General features: G+C 40.8%; 1 long non-coding RNA gene across 1 annotated transcript; it reads right to left on the bottom strand.

Annotated features, from left to right (window-relative positions):
* Nucleotides 1-4,286: 4,286 nt before the first annotated feature.
* LOC140686914 (uncharacterized) lies at nucleotides 4,287-5,842 on the bottom strand. The gene is made up of 2 exons (XR_012060920.1): nucleotides 5,659-5,842; nucleotides 4,287-4,557 (listed from the first exon to the last, which is right to left on the bottom strand). It is a non-coding gene; the product is annotated as an uncharacterized lncRNA (long non-coding RNA).
* Nucleotides 5,843-18,409: the final 12,567 nt, after the last annotated feature.

The raw sequence follows: 18,409 nt of genomic DNA, 5'->3' as shown, positions 1-18,409 counted from the left end.
AACAGGATTTCTCCACACTGTCAATGGGAAGATGGAACTAGCTTCTTTTAACTGCCAAGCACAGGAGTTGGCGCTTAACAGGTGCTCAGGGAAGCTTTAGTTCCCCCATCAAATCCACTCATTCTTGGTGAACTGAGATCCCAACAGATCTTCACTTGTGACATATCTGAATCCTCGAAAGAGCTAGCAGTGGGGTAAACCAGGGGAGGCTAGGTGCTGGAGGGCCGTGGAACTCCCATCTAGCTGTGCACTTTGGTGGCTGTCTGCATGGTTGTTTTTAACATTCACCTCCAAATAAAACATCCTTGTGGGGACCCTTGACCCGATTTCTGGCTCAAAGCCCTCCATTGCCTTCTCTTAGCAGAGTACCAGTGATATTCGGCCTCAGCCTTCAGAACAAATCTATTAATAGCAGGCATCATTAACTCTCCATTGCCAGTCCCCAGAGCCTCACCTGTTCCCCCCTCTCCTCCAGCAGAAGTTGACTTCAGAGGGTTTTCTGAGAATTCTTTGTAATATTAGTTAACATGTACAGGAAAGCCCCAAGGTCATGTTCCACTCTTGGCATCCTTCACTTTAGATTTGAGAAATCCCCTAAAACTCTCATTAGCGGAGGCTGCCTCACACCTATGAAACTTTAAAAATATCTGGCTAATCAGCCACTTTGCACACCTCCAACGCAGGCAGAGAGAGAGAGCCTTTTGCTCTCCTCCTCATCCTTTCTCCTGGCATCACATTCGTGCAGACGAGAGCTGTCAAAATCTACCTTCCTATGGTATTTAAAATAAAATGAGGGAACTTCTCATTTGAAACCAGTATTACCACTTAAAGGGAAACTGGGAGAGAGAAGCAGAAAGTGCAGCCGGGAAATGGCATTCTGGAAGACCTTCCTTGTTCCAATTCGTTTTTGACTAGTATCTGATCATTGGTATTTAAAGGGATATTAACATAACAATATAAAAATAAAATTGCCACTTACTGAGTGCCTACCACATGCTAGGCACCATGGAAACTACTCAGTTGCATTATTTCTGAGTCCATCAAAAACTCTGAAAAGTAAACTGCAGTTTGCATATCAGAAAATAGATGCTGAAAAGGATTAAGCCGTATGCTTGAACTACCAGAGCCAGCGTGTGGTCTAGCCAGGATTCTCACCAGTGTCTGTCTGTGTCTAAACCCATACTCAGGCCAGTATGTCGTGCCATCTCCCATGTGACATGTAAATTTCTGAAATATACCATTCTCTAGTCCACTTAGATAGAGCGACTCTGGAGACCTGTGCTGTGGCCCATCTTCACCCAGATAGAACATTTATTGCTATTCTACAGTGACATTTTGAACTTGGGAACTACACAAGACCATCATCAGAATTATCTGGGGTTGTCTATCAAACATACAGATTTCTGAACCCCACCTAAGAAGCACTGAATTTGAATCTCTGAGATGGGGACCATGGGAATCTGGTCCACACTGATGTTTGAGAACCACTGTTCTAATGCCTAAGCTGCTTTGCAGGATGCTTCAGAGTTAGGTGTTTATGACCCCAGCATGTCCTCTGCAGGAAATGGAATGCTCCCTTACAACGGACTCCCCAGAAATAGACAGCTTTGGGGTGAAGAGAGAGAAACTTCTCAGTGAGATGAATCAATTTATTCCCAGTACTGAATTATGTACACAAAGATACATGGCCTAAAAGGATCTCGGTTTATTAGACTTATACAAATTGGTCTCTTGGAGTTAAGACAGCAGCAGATGCCGTTGGTGATGGAATAACTAAGATCCCAGGTACTGAACTGGTAGAGTGGGGAAAAGGAGGTGATGAACTTAGGAAGCAGCTTACCTATTTTGGCAAAGGAAGGGACTTAGGAAATAACTCAGATATGGAAAAGACCCAGGAAAAAGAAGTTTGTCTAGGCAACCCAGCCAGTAATTAACCAGCAGGAGGCAGGCAAACAGGGAGATGATGTGTCCCAGAAAGAAGATCATGTGATGAAGGAAGCAGGCATGACTGATATTGTAGGGCAGAAAAGACTAAGGGTTAAGACCCCCGTGAGAAGCCTTCATCCATGAAGTCCATAATCACTACAAAGCAGCTCCTATGTGCTAGGCATTGTGCTATGTGCTGGGGTTTTAGAGAAAGTAAGACACAGTCTTTGTCCCCATAGGAATTGTAGTTAGTTGAGGGATAGAGTTATAGACAGACAAGCATGGCATGGTACCTCAGGCACTGTGCTACAAATAGATGCAAGAGGGGAATGAACATGCAGAGGAGGCACATCTAACCCAGCAAAGGTAAGTTAAGAAAGGCTTCCTGGAGGAGTCGACGTCTGAGCTGCTTTTTTTTTCATTGAGTTAGGCTGGGAAAAACAAGAGGGGTAGAGTCAAAGCCTTCACAGAATGGTAGAAATGAGGTTTGTATAAATTTTCCCCATTCAAAATTGGCTTAGGTATTAGAATAAGATGAACACCATGTGTTCTGGGGGTAGAAAGCAGGAGGAGGAATGTCCCAGTGGATCCATGTGAGAGAAAAGCAGAGTCATTCAAATACCGTGGTTGTAGTAATTAACTTAATGACATGCACGACACTTTCTGCAGGACTCACAAGAGAGTAATGGTAGGCAAAAATGGTCAGCAAAGGTGGGTCAGGTGGAATTTAGTTGAGAAGCTAGTTTTTATATTGATCAGGTTGTATGCAGACCATAAGACTTGTTGGTCAGTGTATCTAATCCCACTGTCCTGTTGGCAGTTGAGCCCCTGGGAGGGGTTGGCTTGAGGAAGGGTTGGTATTATTAGAAAAATAGAACCAGCATGTCCCAAATAGTTCTTTGTTGAGCAACGATGTCCTATAGGGTCAAAGTTTCTGTGGTGTCACAGAAGACACCATAGATTGGCTACATACTGACTCATTGCATTTGATCAAAATAATCTTTCAGTTTTGATTTGACTGTTTCACACTTTCAGTGTATCTGTCCATCCCATCAGGACCTTTAGAGGAGGTGTCTTCCATTAACAATACTTACTATAAATTGCAGAAGTGTGATTAATGAAATCCAGCCTGTCATATAGAGTGAGAATAGAAGATGAGCATTCAGATGGCTTTAATTTTAATAGACTTTTCAATGTAATTGGAGCCATATGTAGAAAATATAGAGCAGGTTCTTAATCCATAGACATCTAGAAGGTCCATGAGCCCCGTAAAAATGTTTATATGGAGTACATTACATATGTACATTTCCCAGCCTGGGGAATGAATCAGTTGCTGTAAACAGATTCTCTCAAATGTTAAGTTTTGCACACTCGTGTACACACATTCACACATACAAGGTTAGAAACCCTGGATTTAAGGATATGGGATTAAGTTATGCATTTGATGTTGGCAACCTGACAATGCCTGTACTTTGGTTTCCATCCAAAATGAATTATTTTCTCCAGAATCATGTCTTGAAGGCATGTTTATAAACCAGGGTTATTTTTCTAGTTCCTTTTGGTTAAGTGGGATTTGATGAGTTATGATGAAGGTGAGTCAGGGTCAGCATTGTGCCACATCCAAGCGTTATAGAGACAGACAAATTTGATAATCGCCCCATAGGACAGAGGTCCACAGAGACACCTCCTTCACCTGAGTTTGGCAGGGTGACCTCATGGAGCTGCTTCTGTGTAGGAAATAGAATTAAGTAGACAGGAATTGAAATGCAAAATGTTTGATTTGCATCGGATTGAACAGAAAGGGTCCTTTATGTGCATTTGGTACCCATGTACACGGTGATGTTAATGGCAAACATTTTTGGCATTTGCCCACTTGGTGTTTGCGAAAACAGAGGCATTCCCATTTTGCAAACAGCCCACAGATACATTAAATAACCCATTTCATGGTGGACATCTGGACTCTTCAAACCTGCCAAAAGGCTTACTGCTGCCTTCCAGCTTTATGGTGGGGAACGGCTGCCTTTGAACTTAAAAGGTGTCACTCTGTAAAGCATGGCAGGTTGTGGTCTCATCTGTCCAGATGTGGCACACACGTTCGTTTTGATTTTAGCTGTGTGCAAGCCACTGGCCACATGTGCAATACCTTACACACTGAGGCAGAGACAATTCTTGTTAATTAAAGCAGCCTTCTGTAAGATACCCTCACACCAGATTCCCCACTGTGGTCTCCTGAGTGTTGGCTACACTCCTGAGGTGAGATACATAGGAAGGTAGGAATATCTGGAGGGATTCTTCAATTTAGTATTTTATAGGAAAAAAAAAACAGGCTTGGCTGAACATACTATAACCACACTATGGGATGGAAAGCAGAAATAATTTACTGAAAAGTTAGCTCAAGCATCATTGTCAAGCCTCTCCACGAAGGAAATGATACAGTCCTTGGTTAGGTGTGCTCAGGAAATTCACTCCAACTTGCCCCGGTCTACACTTCACTTGTCCATCATTTTCTCTGTGTGCTTTACAGATCCTGGCGTGTTTGAACAGCAGCTCACCGTCAAGCTGTGAGAGTTTGAGTCCGCCACCTAGTGGTCAGTGAGACAGCTCTTCGCGCTTCCATTTTGTCATCTCGAACTGGGGTCAGCATAATAGGCTATTGTGAGTCATTATAGTGCCAGAACTCAAATACCAATCAATGTTTGCTTCCAACGTTTCAGTTCAAATAGAAAGGTTTAAAAGGAAAAAAGAAAACCTGGCAAAGCTAAAAGTGACAACTGCTTGCCCCCACCCCATTTAATATGTGCTGTACAAATGAAAAGTAAAGCCCATGGCAAAAAAGGAAAGGAAGGGGTATTTTGAGAGGCTTACAGTTCAAAGAAAGTGTAAGTATGCGTGTGTGTGTGTGTGTGTGTGTGTGTGTGTGTTTGCAAGCATGCATCAGAAGTCACAGAGGCAAAGACTTCATAATTGCAATGACGTTCCCAACTTTCTTCCTATGTAAATATAATGTTTTAATTTTTGTGGACAATTAAGTGGCCTCCCAATGTATGCATTATAAGAGTCATGAATCTTAGGATGAGAAAGATTGTGTTGACTACCTAATATGTGCTTGGAACTATGCTAGGTAAATTGTGTATGTCATTAGTTAGAGTGCATATGATTCAGTTTACCTGGGACTTTAGTATCTGTACAGCCCAGGCTATACCCAATACCAGAAAAAACCTCTGCACTGATGCTTCTCAAACTATCTATGGAGAAGCACTTGCTTTTTAAATTCTTCTATGCCTCCACAGACCAATGCTTTTTTTTTTCAGTTACTAGAAAAATAAAATATATGAGCCCAAATTTATTATTATTAGATTCAACAAGTGTAAAAATTACTATGTCAAAATCATATAAATTTTCTAAATGCTTACTTTTAATTTCCATATTTATTTAGCTGCAGACCAGTAACAGTGCATAGGCTGGAATTGCTCCTCAGATCACACTGAGTAGAGCTGATCTACACCAGCCTTGCCAAGCATCATCCAGGTTCTGAACCTCTTTCATGACAGGGACTATCCACCTCCCAAGGCAGCCCATCCATTGCTGAACTGCTCTGATGACCAGAAACCAAAGTAAGCTTTTCTTTATTGACTGGCCAAGGTTCTACCTCTGACTCACATTCAACAAGACTTGCCTCTTTTTCCAGTCACAGCTTTTCAGATATAAAAGGATGACCAAGTTCTGACTTACCCTCCACTGGTCCCACACACTTGAGTTTGCAATAGCCCACTTAGAGTCCAGCCTTCAAGACTGATTGCAGCAGAGGGCAGTCACGGACACTTCCACACAATTGACTCGTTTCTCTGCCAGCTTATCTCTGACTCCTCCGGAAGAGCAGGGAAGAGTGATCTGATGGTTCAGGATGTGGACACTGCTTGGCCAGGTCTGCAGTGGGCAAGGGCATTTTTGAGTTCAGAGGCATGCACCCAGGAGTCACTCTCATTTGCTTTGTTCCCATCCTATTTATAGAAAGTAAAAAAGCCAGAGGCGGCCTGTTCTTATGGGGGCATTCAGAATGGTGCTCTACTTTCTTGCATCAACTTGAAGATCATCGCTGCTCTAAGTTCCTGTACCATGTAGCTGGCCAGATGTGGAAAGATCTATCGATTTATATTCATATTTGGAGGAGGCAGTAGAGAACTTGCCCAGGATTTAAGCTAAAACCAAAAGTTCCAAGACAGCCTTTCTATAACCCCTTCATGGAGGTTCCTTAGCCTGGACCTAGCTTGTATCAAAATAGTACCTGGATCTTTGCTCCACCTCTTACCATATGATGTTGAACCAATTACTTAATATCCCTATGCCTTAATTTCCTCCTCTGGGGGAAAAAAATGGAACTAAAAGATTTACTTCACAGAGTAGTCATGAAAAATTTAAATGAGATATAATAAGATAATACATATAAAACTCTTTGTACCTCTATTAACTTTGTAAATAAATACTTAAGATGATTTTGATTTTGATATATATCCATTTGTCTTATAACTTTCCAGAGAACTTTGGGAAGAGATGTTTGGAAAGGATATGGATACGCCTGAGACTTCTAATCAAAACCATGAAATATCATAATGATACTAATACCCCTAAAAAATAAGAATTCAAAGAGGATGGTATGACCAGCAAAAAAGTAGAAAAGGAAATTCACCTTTCTGGTTAGGAAGGTTCCCCGTTCTGGTCTGGGAGGTGTCCTCTCTGTTAGTTTAGCCCTTAGGCACATTAGTTTACCATGGAGGTGGTGGCCGCTGTGGTGGCTGATGGTTGCTTGGACTTATTGTCTTATGATAGCATAACAGTCTTAATCTACACTGAGATTTCCACCAGCCAGAACACCCAAGTAGCTTTCATTTGTGTTTTCCTAAGCATATCCCCTCATTCTGTAGTTGGATGCTGTTCTTTGGGGGATTCAGTGTGGAATCCTATGTGTATTCCTATTTAATTTTATCTCAGATTTGGCCCACTGCTTCTAAATATCATAATTAGCATTGAATAGAGATGTCATCTAGTCCAGCTTTTAATATACCTTATCTTTTTCCAGCCATAAAATTCTTTTTTATCCATAAAACTCTTCGTGATATTCAAGTTCTAGAGATAACAGCGGAGCTTTCTGGAAGACGAGGAGGGTGGCAGAGTCTTCTTGCCCATTGGACTTTCCCAGCAGCCACTTCATGAAACTCCTACAATCGGAGAAGAAAAGTTCTCAGTATGCTTCTTTCACCTGACTCTGTTATTTTTACCAGTGGAGAAGCTGAGGCCAAGAAAGCACATGAGAGTTGTCCAAAATGATGCAGCTAATTAATAACATGGTGTATTTCATCTCTGTTAGGAAGATGGAAAATGGAGTATCACCTTTCCTTGGGCCAAACTCTCAAATGTCAGGATCTATCAGCTTTGGAAATTTTTCTATGAACATGGGATCGGAGCCAGACTCCGAAATGTTAAGCCTTTAACCAAATCACAGAGTTGATCCCTTGCAGGTCAAGTGGATTCCTATAAAATGTGCTCACACATCATTAACCATCTATCCAATTTTGTGTGTGTACAGTGCTGGTCATTTAAATGGAATTTGGGTTAGGGGGATGCTGCAGAGAGGAATGGCTGGATGCGGGACCTCAATGCAGTAGTGGTGTTTTCTTAGGTATTTATTTCTTATTCATAATGGCCTTCTGACTCTAGGGGTTCTGCTTGTAACCAGTGTATCTGCTGCTTCCCAATGTGCTTACTTTCTTGTAAATGAGACAGTTAGCAAAGTGAGCAGATGAGGAGCTAACATTTAACAAAGACTTCTTCTACTCCATTCAGCTACCTTAAAAGTTTAAAATTAATAAGTTTATACAACTTTACAACCACCCTTTGAGGTAGATGGTTGTGTACTAGTATTTCATATATATATATATTTATATGAGAATATATATGTGAAAATATATATAAGAAAAAATTAAGCAGCTTGTCCAAACTAATTTAGCTTGTAAACAATAGAAGCAGGCAGGATTTAAACTCATAAATTCCAGTTCTTAGATTATGAGTTTAACTACCTTGTTATGCTGTTGCTAACAATGATGTCAGGCACTTCCATTCATGGTATTTTATTTCAAACACACACACATGGGGCCAACTTATACATTAGGCACTGCAGCCACTGCCTGGGGCCGATTATGATTTTCAGGGTCTATGAAAATGTTTTAATTTCTTTTCAAAAGAGAAGGAAAGAATGAACTTTTAGGTTAAAGAAAAAGTCTGGATATATAATACCGATATCTTTCTCTTTATACCAACACAGTCACAAAGTATACTGTTGAACATTTTCTATGGAGGGAGGGGCTATAAAAGTCACAATATGGCCTTCCAGTCACAAACCAGGCAGAGCTGATTGCAGAATAGAAAGCTGAGGGTCAGAGAGCTGACTTCCCATGTCTCAGTTTCCTCACACACAGCAGAGAGATCCTGCACCATTGCTGAGGGCTATGAACTTCAAAAATCAATGGCCTTTGCTGCTGGTGTTTCCCTGAATGTGGTAGACGAGTTCTGTTTTGGAGGTCCATTTCAGGAGATAAGAATAAATGTGCCAACTCCAGCTCAAAACCAAAGAATTTCTGGTGCCATTGGGTCATGCAATTTGGGGTTAGGGAAGAAGTGTCATGGCTTCAACTTCCCTTCTACAATCTGGAAAAACGAGAAGAAAGGAGTAAGATGGAAGACCTATAGTTAGCAAGATGCTTGGAGCTGAGCAAGCATTACCTATCTTCAGGGTCTTTGTTTTTCTTAAGGAAAAAAAAATGTATTCTCTGCCCACACGCCAGCCCAGCTGTCTACAATGATAAATGATGGGCCTTTCTTTAAATTTCCTTTCTGCTCAGCATGAGGACTGGCCAGTGTGGATATGCTCTTGACACGGATAAATGACTTTGGCAAGCCCACCAGATTGTCCACGTGGCAACAGATGGTCCAGCTCAAAGCTTTTGTTGTGCTAATGTTGGAACTTGCTGCTACCTGAAGCAGTTATCATTTCATAAACAATGATGCTGCCACTGCTGTGTGGATAAATTGTCCTTTATACTTTGCAGGGCCCACCACGGGTGTTGACAGCTTCATGATGGTGAGAAGAGTACCCAGTCACTCAGCTACAGTGGCAGCCAGAGAAGAAAATGTAGTGGGATGGAGAGAGTGAGGATGGAGACCATATTTGGAGTTTACTCATGTGCTGTTTGATCATCTAAGTGTCTACCGTGAGGAGGAAGGGTGTTTCCGCTTTGTTGAAGGGTCAAAAGTGACCCTTAAAGATAATTTGTCCCCTTGAAATCTCTACTTCGACATAGATTCGCTTTATCTCCCCATTGTAGAAACTCTAATAATGAACAGATAGGGAAGAGAGTTAAGATTTTTCAAGCACCTACTATGTCCAATGCACTATAATCACATTATTATTACTTGATGATTGTTGGTAGTAGAAATAGTAGTCACAGTGGTAGTAGTAAGTAACTTTTAATGAGGAGCTTCTTAAATTCCAGGCACTGTGCTGAGCCTTTTCCATAAATTCTTATTATAATTGTTTCAAGAGACTTATGAAGGAACTGAGCAAGACAGTGCTGGTCAACCAGTTCTCCGAAGAGGGGAGTGAGGGGAGGAGCCCAGCATTGTAGTGTTTGCTGGTTTTTGTCGTGCGGATACTCCTACCATGGCCGATTTTAACCTACCAACAATTTAACAATGTGCTCCCCAAATTCCTGAGTATTTAACAATAGGCCCTCTCGAGTCATTGCATGCTGGTTCCAGCACATCACTGGAACTGAGCTACAGAAAGGTTTTATTTGCCCAAGGTGGTCCAGCTTATTAAGGGACAGAGCTGAGATGTCCAACCAAGGACATGGACTCCCACGCCTCTCTTCCAGGCTCCACTGTACTGTTCTAAGTCCATAAGTCCATCAGCGACTTCAGTCCACAGAACAACTCCAGGAAGCAGGCTTCACAGGGCCCTCCTCACTTTTGGTAGTTGAGGACCTACCCAGCATCATGCACCTGCTAACTGCTGGGACTAGAAGCTGGCCTGTCTGAGCCCAGAGCCAAGGGTCTGGTCCAGTTTCCTTTGCTTCAGGTGCCAGCCAATAAAAATGTGATAAAGCTGGAATGAATATTGTTCACATCTTAGGTTGTGAATACCTTGGGTGGAGAACCTCAGAAACAAAAACAAAAAATACCCCCAAAGAAGTCCATCTCTATTGGTGTAATTTCAGGCATACGTCATCATGGGTGATATTTGAAATCACAACACAGAAGTAATTATTGAGGGACTCCGCCAGACCATTAGGTTAGAAGAGTCGTTTGTTACTCTATTTTAGGCTGTGGAAGTTATACAGAATCTTCAAAAGCACTTCAGGTGAAGGGAAAGAGCATTTCCAGCAGATGTTCTCAGTAAAAATACCTTGCCTTCCCTCTAAAAAATTTCCAGAAACTCCACCAGTGCATATACTAGCCACTGTTGCCAGAAGGCTGAGATTCTAGGATCTCCCCACAACCACTCCAAACCATGACCTCCTCTGTGACCAGGGGTCTGAACTTGCTAGGGAGAAGAATAGCAAAACTCAGCACGTATTGAAACTTGTTCCCAGTGAACATCTGCCTCTCTCATCAAATCAAAACATTCTGTAGCCTAGTTAATATGTGGTAAATACTGAATTAATGAATGAGTGAATGAATGAATGCAGAAAATGTTATTAAGAAGAGTCAAAAAACAGATCAGAAGCTAAATTACCATATTTGCTGATTTACAAGAAATAGAGGTATAGAAAATAATTTAATTTTATAAAGACTTTTTGGGGAAAAGGAAGAAGGGAAGGCAGAATACATTTCATCATTCCTGAGTTTAGAGTGATTCAGTTGAATTTACAATGAAAACATTATTTCACTTATTATAACACAATTATGTTTATAATGAAATGATACACATTTCTTTCCACCACTAAAACCCAAACTTTTATATAAGTTTGATTCTCTGTAATCCATTTACACTGCGGGCACCTTGAGTGAAGATTTATTTATAGATACTCATTTAAATGCCTCAAAAATTCTTGCAAATACAGTACCAAATCTTAAAGGGATACTCCAGCCCCCAAACCTCTCTGATTATTTGAGGCTTTTTCCTTTCTCAGAGGAGTGTGAAATATTTCCCCAAACATAAGGCTCACAGTTTGGGTTGGTTTCGTTACCTTTGCTTTGTCTCCGCCTTCCAATGACGATTGTGAAAAAGGATGCGTTTTTCTAAACATCAAATCTGCAACTGAACCACTTATTCTCTCCAATTCCCAATGTGCTGAACTCCTGTTATAGACAGTGAGTCTGCAGTGAAGAGGGAGAGGGGGTGGGGGAAGGGGCGGGGAGGTGGTTAGAAATGAGGCCCCACCTGTGCAGACAGCTCCACATAATGGGGGGCTGGGAGGGTGCATGCATCAGAGGCACTATCAGCAAATAGCACGCTGCATGGCTGCCTTGTGAGTTGTTGCCGTGGTCCCCAGATCTCTGCTCTGTAGCATCCTGCGTGTACAGGTGATAAATCTTAGGGACCAGAGGGAATGCAATGGGCATCTCTCCTCTGGCCCATTATTTCTCTCCTACATCATTTAGAAGAGTGCAGGCTAGGACCTTTTTTTTTTTCCCTTTTTTTGGTTCATGGATGTTTTCTTCAACTCATTGCCACATTTTGTTCTGCACGTTCAGTTTTTACAACTGAACTTGTTTTAAGAGTCTGCCTCCACGGAAGGTGAAAAGAATGAGCAAATATATGCATTTATTTCCCTCCTCAGATGGCAACGTGGAAGTCTTAAGGAGCCAAATACAGTACCTGCTTGCAAACAAAGCAGAAGGGAATGGGACCAACATCTGTTAAGAACCTACTGTGTGCCCAAATCTACATTTTTCTACAATGGCTAAAGCATGACATGGTGGTCAAGTGCATCTCCACTGCCAGTCAGTGTGCCTGGGTTCAGATTCTAGCTCCTCCTCTTACAAGTGGGAGCCTTGAGCAAAGAGTTTGATTTCTTCACCTGTTAATTGTCATAATAATAATTCCTGCCTCATCATGTTTTTTTTTAGTAAGATGGAATTCACACAACATGCAGTTAACCATCTTTAAAAGTACAATTAATTGGCATTTAGTACATCCAGATGCTGTGCAACCATCACCTCTATCTAGTTCCAGAACTTTTTAATCATCCCCAAAGGAAATTCTGTACTCATTCAACAGTCATTTCCCATTTCCCCCTACGCTAGTCCCCTGACAACCTCCTATCTTCTTTCTTCCTCTATGGATTTACCTGCTCTGGATATTTCATATAAATAGAATCATACAATATGTGACCTTTTGTGTCTAGCACATTGAGCATGTATCAGTACTTCATCCCTTTTTATGGTGTAATATTCCATTATATGGATAAACCACATCTATCCATCCATTCATTATGGATATTTGAGTTTTTCTGCCTTTTAGATACTGTAAACATCCATGTACAGGAATTTCAATTTTTTTATTATATAGGTTTCACGTATACAGCATTATAGTTTAGCATCTCTATACACTGCCGAGTGATCATCACCACAAGTCTAGTTACCATCCATTCCCATATGGTTAAACCCCTTTACCCATTTCACCTACTCCCCAACCCCATTACCCTCTGGTAACTGCTAATCTGTTCTCTATATTTTTTGAGTTTGTTTTTGTTTTGTTTCCTCTGTGGTTTTGTTTTGTTTCTATATTCAACAAATGAATAAAAGCATATAGTATTTGTCTTTCTCCACTTTGCTTATCTCATTTACCACAATACCATCTAGATCTATGTTGTCAAAAATGGTGGAGTTCCATTTTTAATGGCTGAATAATATTCCACTGTATATATACACCACTTCTTCATTCATCAATAGACATTTAGGTTGTTTCCATATCTTGACTATTGTAAATAATGCTGAGGATGCTTCTTTTCAATTCTTTTGGGTATATACAGTTGATTCTCATTGTTAGCTGGAGTTATGTTCTAGAAAATCAAATCACACACTGACTTAGTGATTTGTCAAATACTAAGTCCTTGCTCCTAGAAGAAATATATAGATGTAGGTATCACACAGTTTATAATCTTAAATTCTAGAAGAAACATATCCTTGTGGATTCTATGTTCTTTATTTTTAAAAAGTTCAAAATGAGGTTCAGAAGTGCTGAATGACTTGCCTGATGACACACGACTATCCCCATCCAGCTGGCCCCAGAGATGGGTTTCTTGCTCTACCCAACACTGCCTCAAACGGTCTTCAACCTTGGTCATCTCTGTTGGAGAACTAAAACCAGGAAACAGAGCATCACCTTGGTCGACCTCAGCTGGGGATGTGCCAGCCTGGTGACTCAGATTTTTTTTGCCACTATGTGCAGTTCTATGCAAATGGCCCCCCGATTGCCACGAGCATTGATTTGGGGTTACAAATAAATTTCAGCCAATAGATGAATTTGCAAATACAGAATCTGGGCATAATAAGGGATGACTGTACCTAGGAGTGGAATTGCTGAGTCATGTGGTAATTCTTTGGATAGCTTTCTAAAGAACAACCAAATTGTTTTCCACTGTGCTTGCATACCATTTTACAAGCTCATAGGATTTTTATGACAGGTAAATAAGTTATCACTTGCAGGGCACTAAGAACAGTGCCTGGCAAATAGTGTTATGTATTGTTAATTAAATTAATCAAGTAGGTCACGCCACCAATGTTAGCTGCCAAGCTCAATTCCTTCCCATCCCCGGGAGAGAAGCTCACAGTGTAGGTATGTGAGGGACACCAGTGGGTAGGACACGAAAGAGAAAATGGTCAATCCTCTTCCAAAGTCCAAACTACACTCAGAGGGAGACACTTCATTTGTTTGTACACCCACTCAACAGCTACTCAAAAATTGAATCTCTCCTCTGTTGAAAAATTAATCATTTTTAATAATGTGCTAATATAGTTTCATTGCATCTATCTGGGAAAACATAGAGCTAAGTATAACAGATAATATGACTCACCTGTAATCCCATGATGTTGCCTTCCGTAGAGCTTCCCTTCTCTGTTTTATGCAAAATCACAATATATGTGAAGTTTTGTAGCCTGTATTTTATAGTTAACATTATATTAGCACTTAATTCCGTGTCACTTAATGTCTTCAAAATTCTGATTTCTAAATACTTCTGGGAATTTCATTGCATGCTTATACCACACTTCTAAGTATTCTCCCATCGAAAAAAATTGTTCCCAAGTTTCTGCTAAAATAAACAATATAACAGTGAAAATCTTTGCGCTTAGATTTCTATACATAATGATTATTTCCAAAAACTTAATCAAGATAGAGTTGCTGAATCAAAAGGACATTTTAAAATACTCTTTTATATTGTCCTACTTCCTCAGGGAAGTTTTATTTTTTTAGTTTTTCTAACTAAAAAAAAACAAATTACCTAGTCTAGACCAGGTTTCTTTGTTAAATTCACATTTGGTATGTGCTTTTTTCCCCATGACTCTTATTTTCACTGGTAATTCTGTAATCACTAATAAAATTACTTGATTAATGCCTTTCTTTCCCACTGGAATATAAATGCCACAAGAGTAAGTCCCATTCATCTTTATAGATTTCAGCATCCTGTAAAGTCTGGCACACAGTGAGTGGTCAGGAAATAGTAAAGGCATGAATGAATAAATCTCCCCATTGAGTTTTTATCAATTGTCACTCCCACTATCAGTGTATGAAAATATGTTTATCAGTCACAGCATGTTCACCTTGCCTTTCAGTACAGAAGGAATTATGATTAGTAAAATAAAATTGTCGCTTTAAGTGATGAAAATTGAGATCCTCTTATTTTATTTTGTATTTCCTTAATTACAAGGAACGTTTACAATTTTCCTATTCTTGTTTATAATTTACTTCTCCTTTGATAAATACTAATTCATGTTCTTGCTCAATTTATTTTGGTTCCTTGCCCAATTTATTTAACACAAATTCAGTGCACAGTCACTGAGTATCTCTTTATTGAGCCCCAAATTCTCCCTGATACTTTTATCTGCCTTTAATAATATTCTCTTTTTAGATTCCTGTGTAGAAGACACAGGCATAAATTCTCATACTATCAGCATAGGGAAAGTATATCAATCCTCTTTTCATTTCCCAAATGTCCATTTCATGGTGTTAGAGCATCTCAAGGAACACTATCCGGTGGTCAAATGGTATTTTATAATCCTGTGAGTGTCAAACTCTTGGAATATACATGACAGGGAAAAAAAGGAGACGTAGGCAACTGACTGCATCCTGTGGTTGTGCATCAGACCCCAGTTTGACCTAGGTTCCAATCCCAGCTACCTCATCACAAGCTGTATGACTCTAGCAAGAAGCTTAGGAATTTCCCCCACTTGTAAAATGCAGAATGCAACTCACTGCTTGTTGTAAGGATTAGATGTGATACGATAGGGAAAAGGAGAAAGAAAGGAAAGGAGAGAGGAGGGAGTCAGGGAGGGAGAGAAGGTATATTTCCTTTCCCTTTCCATTAGTATGGCTTGTATTTGAACACTTTCTGTTTGCTCAATGAGCGTGTTTCCTCACTTCCAGGGCAGTCTATAATCCATCACTGTTGTCTTCCTTTGGAAGCCGTTATGAGGAGTTTTAACAGTCTCCGTTCTCTGTTTGCTGGAAGCTGATGGAAGAACTCTCCTTATCTCTAATATCAGAACTTGTAGAAAATCAATACCAGGGTATAACATCCTTCACCATCATACTTGGTAATAAGTTAGGCTTTGGTAATAAGTTAGGCTTTGGTAATAAAGCCTAACTAGAAAGTGTGCAGAAACTCTGTGCTATGCGTCTGGTGCATTTTGCCGGCATGAAAACCAACCCAGTATATCCAGGAATGATTCCCCTCATTGATCGAAGCATCAAGAGCCAGTCGCTGTGTATCAGCCCTCATTAAAAATGGAAACCTCGTCTGCAAGTTCTAACTTGAAAAACTGACCATACAGGGGGAGAGAGTACACAATGTGCCTGAATTTTGTTGTTGTTTTTTTTTTTTCCTTTTCTTTTCTCTCCCGTCTTTAAGAAACAGGCTATAAAAACAGTCCTCTTAATGCCAGCAGAAGGCTTTGGTGTTCTGAGCCTTTTAATAAATGACATTTGTCCAATAGTCTGATTTACTAAGCATGATTGAAGACAACAATCAGGCCACAAGTGATACCCAGGAAAACACACACACACACACACACACACACACACAGACACACACTCACACTCCACCACCACCACCACCACCACTACCACCACCACCAACAACAAAAGCATTAAGAAATGAGACAGCTTTCCAAGGCTATGAAAACTTATCCAAAAGGAAATATATCACTCAAATATTTACAAAATTGCCAGTGCAATTCAGCCTTCTCAGTAGCAACAATTTTTATGTCCTAAAGAGAGTTTGTATCTAGAGGTAATTGTGTTCTGCAGCAGTTCGTAAGCCTGGGCATTTACACTGGCAATTGCAGATTTATAGGAATAGAAAAAATTTCCGTGCATGATATACTGTACAAATTGTATGTAATAACCACAATAAAAAATTTCATTAGGCCTGCTATCACCAACCACCAATTCCCTGGGGAGAATTTATGTGCAAACTTCAGTTCCGTTCACCATCTGGGATATTCTTTGGAGGATGGGTAGCCCCAGGTTCCTCAGAAAAGATAAGGGGGCATATATATCTTCTCCTTCTTTTGCCTTTGGGACAAGCATTTCAGAAAAAGAAGGCCTTTGTGGCTGGGGGAGCAGAAATCTGCAGATGCCCCTCCATGCATTTGCTCACGCTGCCCTCCCCCAACCTAAATCCCAAGATCACTTTAGCAGCTGTCCTTAAATTTTGCAGCTCTCAAATCTGAGCACTAAGTCCTGTTGCATATTTTATGCAGCCCATCACTGAGACACGGATGCAGATTTCCATAGTTATAGGAGAGGAGGCAGAAATGGAAAAGACAAATTGGGTCATCTTAGAGTTTGCAGCTGTGAAATCCATTTCAAAATTGCAGCCTTGCAGGCCTGAGAGGCTTCCCTGGACTCAGTGGAGATATAATCATGGTGTCGCCAAGGAATAGCATTCAGGCCTGGCAATGCTGCTGGGCGTGTAGCATATGTCCTCATAAAACGTTCTCTTTATGACCAGGCTTCTGTGCATATGCTACGAACAGAGACAACCTGGATTTTGCCTTTGGTAAGGGACTAGGAAATTGAACATCTCACCACCGCTTTACAGAATGGGAGCTGGCATTTAATAAGAAAAGCCTCCTCCCACTGTGTTCCTCCCCAGACCCCTCTCCTGGTTCTGCCTGTGCCCTGCTGATAGGCACATGCCTGACTGTGTTTGGCATTGCCGTGTCCACGTGATGGGGCAGGCACGGCTCTGAGTGCATCCTGGAGACCTACCTCCTTGATGGCTCCAAGAGCAAGGAGGACACAAGGAGGGCGGGGGGCAAGCCCTGGGGCATTTAGAAAGCATTTGGGGAATCTTCTCTAATGGGTTCTATATTGATAGTTACCTCAATCAATTTGTTTACATTTATTCTTCAGGTGCCAGTCTTATGACTTTGCACATAGGACCTCATTTCATCCTGACAACCCCATGTGGTAGATATGATGGCCTCGCTTTAAAAATCAGGAAAAGGATGTTTAGGAGGCTGAAATACTTTGCTGAAGATGGCAGAGCATCTGCTTTATGCCAGGCACCATGGATCAGATACACACAGGACCCAGTCTCCAAACCCTAATAGTGATGATGATATAGGGCATATGCATTACTAAAATTAAAAATCTACACATTATTATTTATAGTCCCTATTTGCACAGCACTACTTTGGGCCAGGTACTATATTGAGACTATTTCATCCATTTTCATTCTTAATCCTCAACAACTCCATGAGGTGGTTCTTATCTCCATTTTGCAAATGACTAAACTAAGACTGGGGACTCTTTAGTGGCTGTCAGAGGTCACAGTACTAGAAAGGGACAAAGTCATGATTTGAGGATCCACTCCCCAGCCCAGGCTCTCCTTCTTGTGCTGTGCTGCACTGCCCTCTTCTCGAGGAAGTGTCAAGTTCCAGTTTTAATTGGAATGGATAGAGAAGATTTCAAAACAGTGTAAAAACAGTATCTCTCTTAAGAAGAGCTAAGATAGGTGACCTTTAATTCCTCAGTGTTGTATTGAGGGATGCACAGGAAGAAAAGATAGCAAAGTTCCTGGCATCAAATGGTCTAGGTTCCAATCTGAGCCCTGCTGTGAGACATTATACAAGTTACTTAGCTTCTCTGGGTTTTATTTCCTGTCTGTAAAATGGAGTTAAGAAAAGTATCCACCTAGGACTATTGTGTGTGTGAAATGTACATTTTTAACACAGCACAGCATATAGTACATTGTTTTCT

The sequence above is a fragment of the Vicugna pacos genome, chromosome 18 (genome assembly GCF_048564905.1).
Source record: "Vicugna pacos chromosome 18, VicPac4, whole genome shotgun sequence".
NCBI classification, from domain to species: domain Eukaryota; kingdom Metazoa; phylum Chordata; class Mammalia; order Artiodactyla; family Camelidae; genus Vicugna; species Vicugna pacos.
Note: the sequence above shows the minus strand (reverse complement) of the source record. Positions and strands in the feature narration are given on the sequence as shown.